We start from the raw sequence: 13156 nt of genomic DNA on the forward strand, positions 1-13156 counted from the left end.
TGACATGCAGAGGTTCCATAAGGGCACCCGTTAAGCTTTATATTAAGTATCAATGATTGAGTTAAATTTTATAGACTAGCATGAGAAGTTGCAAGAAATGCAGTTTTTGGAGCTAATGGCTAACTAGTAAGATGTATGCATTCAATGCAGTAATCTATGTAACAGATCATTTATCAGTGTCTCTATTATTATGATGCCAGCTGGATGCCGATGGATACATGGTAGACTGTTTTTTTGGCCAAATATTTTAACATGATAAGTTAGGAGAAGGATAGTTTCCTTAATAACATCCTGAAAGGAACTCACTGACTATAAAATGACCTAATTGTCGAAGGCAATATCAATTACTCTTATCATATTGGCTCTGTCTGCTTGCTCTTTCAACACATTTCTATATGAGGGCAGGATGTTGGTTCTTGTAAAAAATCAACCTTTCTATTAATCAGAAGGGTACCGCTTTTGTGTACCGCTTTTGTGTACCTTTATATGTAAATTATTTGAAGGTACCTGACATGCAGAGGTTCCATAAGGGCACCCGTTAAGCTTTATATTAAGTATCAATGATTGAGTTAATTTTTATAGACTAGCATGAGAAGTTGCAAGAAATGCAGTTTTTGGAGCTAATGGCTAACTAGTAAGATGTATGCATTCAATGCAGTAATCTATGTAACAGATCATTTATCAGTGTCTCTATTATTATGATGCCAGCTGGATGCCGATGGATACATGCTAGACTGTTTTTTTGGCCAAATATTTTGACATGATAAGTTAGAAGGATAGTTTCCTTAATAACATCCTGAAAGGAACTCACTGACTATAAAATGACCTAATTGTCAAAGGCAATATCTATTACTCTATTTATCGCTTGATCTATCTTCATAAATGAAGTCCCATAACTGCCCTAGCCATGTATGTGATTATTCTGTAAATTATTTTTATTGCTGCTAACATTTTGTCGTAGTTTGTCTTTTTAGTCATAGCCCATCTAAGGTATACGCTGATCAAAAGGTTCTCTTCTAAGTCGTTGCCCCATCTTCTATTATCATTATTCAAAATTTTCACTATATTCCAAAAGAAAAGTTTCATTAGAATGCTACAAGGTTGTCACATGGTTGATAAGGAAAGCCACCACAAGCAAATCCTTACAGGAAATGTCGTCAAACATTGATGCCATAAATAAAACAATATTATAATGTAGATTTTTGTGATGGTTGCTATGTTGTATTAGTATTGCATGGGAAATAGTAGTTTCATCCAAGAAATAGATCACAATTATGGCATGAAAATATTATTATTAATGTGGTTATATAGTTTCTACTTATTATTGTTGTTATTTTGCACTCAAAGCTTTATTTTAAACACAAATTTAGACAACTATACATAAACTATAAGCGATTACAGTAGCTGTTGTGATCCTAATGGCTGCTGAAATTGAAGATGAAACAGCCAAAAATGTAACTGATTATGCTCTAAACAAATAATAATAACAAAAAATTTGGTAGAGATGAAATTACAGTGAATCTAACATTTAAGATAAAGGATTAAATTTGAAGCTTAAACAAAACAAAACTACGCAACTGATGAAAACAGAACCAATTTTGTAACCGCTAAAAACTAAAAATCTGAAAATATAGGAGCATTACATAAGTTTTGAAGATAACTTTCTCAAGGTGGTGTAGATGCTCATCCATGCGGAAATCCAACATGTTATGCCTTAGTCAAACAGTCATCACACGAGTTCCTCTCCAAAAACATAATATTCTTAGAACCCATTGTCTTTTTTATATTGTGTTTGCCCTTGAGGTTTTACTGTTGTTATGGTAGGATAACGTAAAGCAACCCTATATTTATTTCACTTTGTTAACCTTTTCATTTTATGCTATTCATATAAAATTTTGCCCTGTGCTGATTAAAATGACCAATTTCTAACCTTGTGGCATTTTCGTCCAAGTATCCACAGCCTTGAAGAACCCTACCATAAGCCCTAAACGCTGTTTTATGTTGGTCCCCTCCACCTTTTGTTTTATGGCGTGCTATGCTTTTTCCGCCATTTTCCATTGGATGAACAGTCCAGTTTGTCCATGCTGTATACAAATGCATTCAAGGCTAACGGCACTCTTTTTATTGCATACAATAGGTTTTTCGCATCACATCGTGCAATACAAAGTCAAATCCCCGCTTCTGTGCCATGACTTACTATGTTGTCGCCATTACTTGTCCAATGCAACCAATGCTACTTCGCCATACACTATACTTTTAACTGGCATGTGTCACTTCAAACAATCTTCGAAGTGGGTGCCAAATCCTTGTCATCTGTCATGATGTAGGATAGCTTGCCGCATGCCTTGTTTAAGAGAAGTTGGCATTTCATCAAGTAATGTGCAGCATATGAGACATTCGTAGTCAGTTTGAGGAGTTAAAGGAGGACAGTTTGAATGAACTTTTTGAAGAGGTGAGGCTTCACAAAACCACGAGTTTGAAAATGGACTAATTTTGGTTTTTGGTCCCTTAGACCATTAGGTCTTGTAGATGTCATTAAAATTCCTTCATTCATTCTTATTATTGGTCCATATCATGATAGGTGTTGTCCATGTGGATCTTGAGCTTATCTTAGAATTTGGACTTACCGACTTGTTTCTGTATTAATTGCTCCCTTTGAATGAATGAAGGAATGAATTCCAATGACGTCTACATGACCAACAATCTAAGAGATCATAACTAGCATCTTAACAATTTTCAAGACATGAGATTAGCAGTCTAAGAGATCATAAATGGCATCCTTAAGAATATTCAAGTTCTATTATGAATATGAAAAGTTGGTTTACATGATCTACCTTTAAATTGTTTTCATATTGAATATGAATATCATGGTATGTGGTACATTCAAATATAAAGTGCCATTAAGTTTCAATTACCCTTCTTTCTTCCCAAATTTCCTTGGGGATGACCCATCTATATGTCTTACATCTAAGATGACGAGGTCACGTTCTTTGCTCTTTTAAATGGAATGTGGATTGTCAAAAAGCCATTCATGATTTAATACGTTATCTAGCCAATCCTCCTATCTTATAACCAACAATTCCTAATCATCCTTTTCTTCTCTATACTTAAACTTCTAATGCTCTTGCGGTCTCATTGGCACAACACGATAGTGATAGTAAAGAACATCTTGTGTGTTACATATGCCACACTTTATTTGATTATGAAGTTTGGTATATTACGATTGAGAAACAATGTCTTGCTCTTGTTTTCATAGCTCAGAAGTTGAGACATTACCTTCTTAATGTCGGAATGCATGTTATCATTAAATTTAATCCGTTGAAGCATCGTTTCTCTAAACAGACATTTCAAGACGCTTAGCTAAATGGGTTATGTTGTTAATTGAAGTTGACCTTAAGTTTGTTTCTCAAAAGTGATTAAAGGCCAATCTTTAACCAACCATTTAACCAATGCTCCTTCATCCTTCACTCTTCCTAATTAGGTTACATTTCTCAATGACCTTGTCAATCCTTTGGATGTGGACAATACACGAGACTTGTTCTTTGATGGATCTAGATGTTGAACTGGCTTCAGTGTTGATGCTATATTAGTACCTCCTTCATGAAAGCTAATTCCTCTATCCTATTGTTTCACTTTCTTGTGTACCAACAACATTGTTGAATATGAAACACTTATAGCTAGTTTGTGTGCGACTTTATTATGCAAAATTCAACACTTGTGTATCTTTGGTGACTCAGTTGATTATAAGACAAGTAATGGGAACCTATCAAGCAAAACAAAGTAAACTATCTCAATATCACGACTTATTCTAATCATTGTTAAGAACTTTGCTTCTTACACCATTGATCCTATCCCAAGAAAAGATAATTGACATGTGGATGCAATGATAAGTGTTGCTTCCATTACATCTCTCGAGGATCTAGATGTGGATTATTAATTTATCATCCACAATCTTACTTCACTTGCTATTTCTGATAGCTCTAGTGAGTTTGCTTATTGTTTTATCATAGATTTTGATGAGTGGTACTCCCATATTATTTGATATTTGCATGATGGTACCTTTCTCGATTCTAAAAGTAAGAACACTAGAGCTTAAATTTGCAAACTTGCAACATGTTACATCATTCTATCTAGTGTTCTTTATAGAAGAGGCTATAATGGTCTTCTCCTTTGTTCTCTCAACAAATCAAAGACCACTATTGCCCTTGAGGAAGCACATTAAGATTCTCGTGTGGGGAATTTTGGTGATAAATCTTTGGCTCAAAAGTTGCTCCATATGGGTTACTATTGGCAATCTATGGAAAAAGATTCATTTGCCTTTGTCAAGAAGTGCCATTAGTGTCAGCAATATAATGATTTGATTCATCCTCCTTCCCATGAACTTAGAGCTCAAGTAGCTCCTTGGCCATTTTATTTTTGGGGTTTAGATTTTATTGGTAAAATCTCCCCTCCTTCTCAAGGACATACTTTCATTATTACATCTACAAATTACTTTATGAAATGGGTGTTGAAGTAATTTGCCAATTTATCTTGGATAACATCATTTCTCGATTTGGTTTCCTTCCATCTGTTTTTGTTAATGGTTAAATCATTTAAGAACAAATATGTGAAGCTCCTCGAGAAATATCATATTCAACATCGCTTCTCCACTCCTTACTATCCTTAATGAAATGGTCAAGCTGAAATCTGAAATCTTCTTTCTATCTTCTTTACAGAATGGTATGCTAACATTTTTCATCTGTAAAGCATGTTACGTTAGTTAGATTCTCTTTCTATTTAGTGCACATTACTTTGTTCATGAATTTTTTTTGGTTTTCTTTGATTCATTTTGTAGTTTCTTTGTTCATAGATTAAGAAATTACATCTTGTATGTTAGCATATAATTCAAATTCCATGTGCTATGTTAGTTAGATCATGTTGTGTTTAGTTAGAAAAACATTTAGCTAGATCACATTGACATTTAAGTTAACATGAGTACACTACACCATCACTTGTTGCATTTAGTTAAACACTTATACAAGTTGTTTAATTAGGTCACACATGTATCAATTTAATCATTGTAGCATTTATTAAGAAATATACATTAGTTGCTGAATTAATCACATTAGCATTTATTAAGCAACTTACAATTGGTTATTCATCACTATATTTTACCTAGATCTTTGTAGCATTTAATCAGAGCAATAAATCACATTGTTTTGCATTAAATCACATGTGACATTGATATAAAGCATCTCAAAACATCATTACACACACACTAGCTTTCAATACAAGATATACAACAAAATCACCACTGAAACAAAACATGGTGTACACTCATACATCTCATCACCCTATGAATGATGGCTAGCATAAACCTCTAGTCCTAGTTGTGGTGGTTGTGGACTAGAGAATTGTCTATGAGAGGCCATGGATCACAAGTGACTCGTCATCTCAATGACCTAGATAATGCCTTCAAGCCAAAAAACCTCCACCCTGAGCTCGATGTTCTTGTGATGCGACTGTTCCTCTATGACTTTTCGTCGCTCTACCTCATCTTGTAGAGTCTCCAACTCCACTCTTATGAGATTTCCTCGTGTCTCCTTGCACTATGTTGTGGCCTAAGACTGGCCTGCATTGATTGCTGGGTGCTCACGGATGAGACCATCCCTCTAATGATGTGTCCCACAAATTCATGCCATCCCCATGTGCCAATTGCAAGAAAGTAGAGGAATTGGACATTAGAGATATCATCATGTAGATCGAAATCGAAATTATAAGTATCTAAACATCAATGTGTGTGTGTATATATATAGTTTCTTACTTACATCTCCCTCTTGGCAATCAAGATCAATTGTAGTAGGAGTCTCGAATACTGTAGTATGGATTATAGTTGGGGGCACAAAAGTGGCAACTTTGCTCGTCCCTTTATGCTCATGATGGCTCAAAATCTTAAAAAAGGGGATTGGCAATGATGATATATGTGCTTGAGAGGTAGGTCTCTGGAGTGGTATATCATCATCCTCTCTCCTCTACTCCCTTCCCTCTATTCTTTGCAATCAATGGTCCTAGTCTCAAGTATGGTCCTCATCTTGGTCTTGTTCTTGGTCTTCATCTTGATCCAGATCCTCATCTCCCTCTCCATCTCTCTCCCCACCCTCCTCATCCTCCTCCACATCTTTCCCTAGATTGGGCCATCACCTTAGATCTCTGGTAGGATGATCCTCAGGGAATATTGGGGCAATACAAGCAATGCTCCACCATCTTTTGTAGGCTCATTATGCGGCTACCATATTATCATCAGAGGTTGGGCGTGGATCTCCCTCCTCATCCTCTAAATAATTAAGGGCAACATCTAGTGTTGGTCTAGGTTGGGCTTAAGGTCTCATAACACTATGAGTCGACCACAAGTAAAGGGATACTAGGGAGGGTGTTGTTGTGTAGCTAGGTCAGATCCCTTCTAGGGTCGACCAAGTGCACAAAATGCCAAGTGGCTTGTTGGCCTTGGCATTAGATATCTCAGTTGTATGAGTCTAATTTGGGGTAGGCCCTATTTGGGCGAACCACTTGTGTGTAATGTATGATTAAGTTAAATGTAACTTGCAACCAAGGGAGACTCATATGTAACTTGTAATATATATTTTTGACCCTATACTTGGTGCCAAAAGTATATGGCCGACTTGAGGTCTATTAGGAGGTATTGATTCATATATATGCAAGGTCATGATTGCATCAATAGGCAATGAATTCAATAACATGAAGGACATGTAGAGTGCTCAGGGGTGACGATAAGAGCTTATCATCTATGGTTGGGAAGGCAACAGATCTGATGTTTACCTGTGGTTAACGAGCACTACCATAAAATCAACATGGTATCAGAGTGGCTTCCTCCTATAAAGCCTAATTGCTTGAAGGTAGATCCTATGCTTTTGAGGGAGTTCAATCAAAGAAATTTGCGGACTGAGAAATCTAAGTGCAGGCAAAAGTCAATTACCGAACCTCTCAACTCAGACGCAAGCATCGCATATGCTTTGCAACGAGTAATGACCATTGAGGTGCCAATGATTGCCATAGATATGTCGTTAGTGCTCAATGATAGATTCAATCCGATGACTTGGTGTTGAAAGTCGCCAAGCCTGGTATTGAAATGTTGACAGTAAGTGGAGTCGCTATGAACATCTTTGTCCATTTTAACATTCTATATTCAAATTCTGCATTCAGGGAGGAGAACATGTTGTGGAGGATTCTCTCCGACGATCGTAACATTTTACTAGCAAATGAAAGTGATGGAGATTTCTTGCTTCACGATGCTCATGGCTACAGACATCGACAAGGTGGTAGCAAGCATTCTGAGGATTCAATGAAGTGACGTGAGTCGGTACACATGCTATTGACTGCTCAGTGTAATGGAAGGTTGAGATCGAGCAACAACATAGTGGCGAGTTTTGTGATGATCACATTAAGCCGTACACAAATGTGAAATGTGTGCGTATGGGGACGAAAGTGAATGGAGGCACCTAATGATGAGGAATGGTGGAGAAGGCCTCCATGCAATAACGCCTTGCAACAACTCTCACATTATCCTAGAAGCTTTGAGAGTCACATGAAGCATTCGTTTCACTAAAGCTTGCATAGGCATCAGATGATATTGCAACTGAAGGTCCAGTTATTCAAGTTCTTACTTGTGTCGCTCTTAAAGATCATTTGATGTTTGTCCTAGGATGGGCACTGCAACTTAGCATTTTGGCACACCCCGCTACAGGTGGATTTCTGTCACATTTATGTGGTTGGTCCATCACTTTGCGGTGGCTGGTATTAAAGGCAGTTCTTCAGATTATGCTTAAGCTATGCACGAAGCAAATATTGTGGACAAATGATGAGTGATGGCGAGGGCCAAAGGCCACGCAGCCATCAGATCATCACTAGGTGCTTCGGTGTGATCAATCCAAGTGAATGGAAATTCCATTGCTGAGAAAAATTATAAAAGATAAGTACTCTTTATGATTGAATAATGTTCATGAATTTTTCATTAAGTCATGCTACATCATTGAATAGTGAATCATGTATTGACATTTCCACTAACTATCATTATCTCTCTCTGAAATGCTTCCAGGATGAATCAGAGATTGCATTCAAGGAAGGAAGATTGCTTGCATTTATTTGGAGAGGAAGAATCAATATTCAGAGGGAGTCTGACATATCATCAAAAGTAACCTTGGATGAAGAGATCAAAAGGCTGATATTTTGTTTAGAGGGAGCTTGAAATTTTAGCTTCAGAGGGAGCTTGACATTTCAGCTTCAAAGGGAGCCTGACTTTCCAGCTTTAGAGGGATCCATGTTATCATGAAGACTTGGTTAATGAGTTCTTCTCTATGAGGGAGAAGTTCGAGGTGTAATCCCTTGTTAATGAGTTCTTCTCTATGAGAGAGAAGTTCGAGGTGTAATCCCTTGTTAATGAGTTCTTCTCTATGAGGGAGAAGTTCAAGGTGCAATCCCTTGTTAATGCATTCTTCTTTGTGAGAGAAGTTTGAGGTAAAATCCCTTGTTCCGCCCTCTGCAAGTAGGCATGGTGGAACCGCCCTCTATGAGTAGGCATGGTGGTAATGCACTATTCTCTGGGAGAAGTCTGAGGTTAAAGCCTTCACTCCACCCTCTACGAGTAGGCATGGTAGAGATGCATTCTTCTCTGGGAGAAGTCTAAGGTTAGAGCCCTCATTCCACCCTCTGTGAGTAATCATGGTGGAGCCACCCTCTGTGAGTAGGCATGGTGGTAATGCACCCTTCTCTATGAGAAGGTTGAGGTGAAAGCCCTCTTCCACCCTCTGCGAGTAGGCATGGTGAGCCCACCCTCTGCAAGTAGGTATGGTGGATATTATGGAAGAAATTCCATGATGTGCCTGTTCACCATCTGGGAGTAGCTATGGTGAACATATTATTCATGGGAGTAACCATGGTGGTAGTCACTATGTGACTTGGTTATTTAGAAGGAATCCTCCCTAGCTAAGAGGGAGTGTTGTTTTGTAGCTAGGCCAGATCCCTTCTAGGGTCGACCTAGTGCACAAAATGCCATGTGGCCTGTCGGCCTTGGCATTTGGATATCTCAGTTGTATGGGTCTAATTTGGGGCAGGCCCTATTTGGGTGAACCACTTGTGTGTAATGTATGATTAAGTTAAATGTAATTTGCAACTAAGGGAGACTCATATGTAACTTGTAATATATATTTCTGACCCTATCCTTGGTGCCAAAAGTATATGACTGACTTGAGGTCTATTAGGAGGTATTGATTTATATATATGCAAGGTCATGACTGTATCAATAGGAAATGAATTCAATAACATGAAGGACATGTAGAGTGTTCGAGGGTGACGATAAGAGCTTATCATCTATGGTGAAGCAGTAACTGACTAGGAGGGACCTCAAAGAGATCAGTCCAAACCAGTTAGCAAGAGTAAACACAACAGAAACACATGGACATGATGGAGGCAATGCAGAATAGATTGAATTATATCATGAAAAATTGATTACAACCAATTGGTAACAACTGGGTTACAGAAACCGGCTCACAGGCCTGCTAAAACATGCTCAAAATATAGAACAGGTCACAATCGGGACCTCAAATCTTAAGATCTATCTTCTATGCCCAGTCTAAATTTTTGATTACATTGTAATTCTCTATTACAATGATTTATACAATCCAAGGGGATCCGATTGGCCCAAAAAGGGATCAAAACCCAAAGAACAAGACCTAATGTGCAAAACCAACAAGGTCGACCTTCGCCAAAGAAATTCCTCTTGACAGATAATCCAAAGGATGAAGTGTAGATCATGGGAAAAGGTCGACCATATGCTAAGTAACATCAAAATCTACGCTCAGGGCTCCGCAAGCTATGGAAGGGATTCGATAGGTCACCAATGCAAATAGATCCAGGCAATCGGTAACAGAAAACTATCACAAAAATCAGTAGGGATAACTTGCCGAAAAATGATCCAAATGCTCCACAGTTTGGAAATAAGGAAGATGATCAAGTCTTCAAGCAAAATCCAACTCCACAGGTTTCGGTGAGCCAAATCTGGGACACAGAAAGAAATGCTGAAACTGCAAGCAAAAAGGAAATATATTTGGTTGATGCAAGACTGCTATGAACCGGGGTTACTCCTACATTAGACATCCGGGGTTGTTGAAAAAGTGAGTCTCTCACTTTTTTGGGGTCAGAGGAAAACCAAGGTGGTCTACCTCTGCCTGAGAAATCTAAGATGAATCTTCAACTGGCCTATCCTTCCACTTCACGAGATACTCCTTATACTGACTGCTCTGGGTACTACGCCCAATCCTACTATCCAAAATGTCTTCAATCTGATCTGGTTCCTTCCGGGACAACTATTTCTCTGAGTCTGCAATACTATCTTTACTGAATTCTAGTTCATGATACTCATGAAGATCTGTAATGTTAAACATAGGTGAAATACTCAGACTATCTGGTAACTCCACTTCATATGCATTTCCAGAACTGAACTTTCTCAAAATCCTGCAAGGTCCAAACTTTCTCATCTGCAATTTGTTATAAGTTTCAACCGGGAATCTCTCTTTTCTCAGATACACCATCACTTCATCACCAAATTCAAATTCCTTATGTCTCCTTTTCTCATCTGCTTTCTCCTTATACTTCTTGTTCATTTCCTCCAGATGTTGCTTAACTTGAATATGTAAGTCCTTCATGTGATCTTCAAATTCTTCTGCTTCTGAACTTCTTCGGTCCTCACTGCTAATATCTTTTAATTCTGATATACCTCTAGGGTGTGCTCCGATAACAATCTTAAGAGGTGTTCTTTCAGGTACTCCTATTTACAAAATTATTGTAGGCAAACTTTGCTTGTGCAAGAATCAAATCCCAACTTCCGGTTTTATCTCCAACTAAACATCTCAACAAATTTCCCAAGCTTCGATTAACTACTTCTATCTATCCATCAGTCTGTGGATGAAAAGTAGAACTGAACTTCAAATATGTCTTCATCTTCTTTCAAAGTGTTCTCCAAAAATAGCCAACAAACTTAGTATCTTTGTTTGAAACTATTCTCTTAGGTAATCCATGCAATCTCACCACTTCCTTGAAAAATAGGTCTGCTACATGTAATGCATTTGACGTCTTCTTACAAGGTATGAAATACGCCATCTTCGAGAATCTATCCACTACCACAAATATAGAATCGTTCCCTCTCCGTGTTTTAGGAAATTCAAGTATGAAATCCATGCTTATATCCTCCCAAGGTCTTATCGGTACTATCAAAGGTTTATACAATACCACTTTCTTACTACTACCCTTTGCAACTTGACAAACTCTACAACTTTGCACATATTCCTAACATCCTTATGAATCTGGGGCATGTTGACTACTAATTTTGCATTAAAAGCTAACAACCTTATGGGAAATTCAGTGATGGGGGACCTTTTGTGTGAGATTCTTTGAATAACCTCCAGGTTTGAGAAGCCGACTCTTCATACAATTGGGGGAGAAAAGGGAGAGAAGAAAACTTAAAAAGCTACACTACTTAGGTGATATGCCAAAATATTTATAAGATATTTGCAGCACATAAAACCGAGATACACGCAGTTTTAAGGCCCATTCAACAATCTACATGCTCAACACCATTTGAGAAGATAATTAAACCAAACTCATTCAATATAATATGACATTCACCATTCATCCAATCGATAACAAGTCCTAAAACATAGTTTAATCCGTAGAGTCTCACAACATATATCATAGAAGTCACTGAATTTGAATATAGCACAAAAGTTAGTCTATTAAACTTCAAATAAAACAACCATAGAGGCCATAGGCACAATTTGATATGTCTATCATTCACAAAATTTAATTAACATAAAGGTTTTTTCAATGAGCCAAAGTCTAATCAATTCTCACAAAAGTCTGAACCCTTAAAAAAGTAGAAAGAAGGCCTATAAATAGCCCTCGTCCTTCAACACAAAACAAGAAAGCATTAGAAAAATCCTAGCAACCACTTCCGATCAAGAATTTTCCTGCGTGGCTCTCACAGAGATGCATGCAAGCGAAAATGACTTTTGATGTAGTTACTCCAACCGTGTCATGGCGACCCCTGCACTTGCTAAAACAAGAAAATCCCAGTGCAATAGCATTTTGGTTCATGAATCACCAAAGAAGACACATGACAACTTCGGGGGAGACCCGAAGTCGAATGCAAAAAGGGAACTGAAACATGCAACACGGAGGTGCCAAGTGTCACTGCTAGCATACGAAAGATGGTTGGCCCAGGAAACATACGCCGAGGAAAAGACCTGTGCCATGCGACAGCTCTGCATTCTCTCAACACCGGGCGAAAAAAGCAAGCTGCGTAGAGCAAAGCCAAGACACCACTTGGAAAGCACGCGAGCGAATGGGAGAGCGGGCCAAAAAACAAAGGAAGGTCCGATAATTTACCAAAATACTGCTCACAAACAACTTCAAAAGAATATTAACATTTCTTGGCAACTAAATGGGGAATTCTGTGCAGAATGTTAGGACCCAAAATTGCTGGTTTGGAGACAAGACTTTATGCTTGAAGTGAGAAAAGAAGATCAAAGACCTGCTGCAATGGAAACCAATCATCCTCGGAGGGAAAAACCTAAGCTTCCATATTTTGGCAATTCTGGTCTAAACAGATCACTTCATCGAATGGCAAGCTCATTGGTTCATCATGGACCATCTTCAGGAGCACGTAGAGCTGGGTCAGGGGGTGCAAGAGATGCTTGACTTCCTTTGCTGAAATAGGACTACTAAAGCACTATAGGAAAGTTTGATCTTGTTGCAACTGTTTGATTTGGTTCATAACTTGCTCAATCCCTAGCACAAAGCCATCTGCGGGAAAAGGTGAAGGCAGACCTAGGAACACAAACTTCTCTACACGCTGCTTAATGTCTGGAACCAAAATCCTCAAGGATGTGCTGCTGATGCTTGCATGGTTGCCCTATGCTGATTAATGAAAATGTTGGCCTTCCTGATCAATTTTTTGTGATCTGCAACCCCTTTTGCTCTTAATTCCTCATCTGAAGCATAATACAATAGCTGAATCAAACTCTAGGCCACGGGGAGCTTAGGACCAATGAAAAGCGTAATGTTGTCGATAAGAGCACCCACTTTGACACAGAGAGATTGTGCTTCA

Source organism: Cryptomeria japonica, chromosome 7 (genome assembly GCF_030272615.1).
Source record: "Cryptomeria japonica chromosome 7, Sugi_1.0, whole genome shotgun sequence".
In the NCBI taxonomy this organism is placed as follows: domain Eukaryota; kingdom Viridiplantae; phylum Streptophyta; class Pinopsida; order Cupressales; family Cupressaceae; genus Cryptomeria; species Cryptomeria japonica.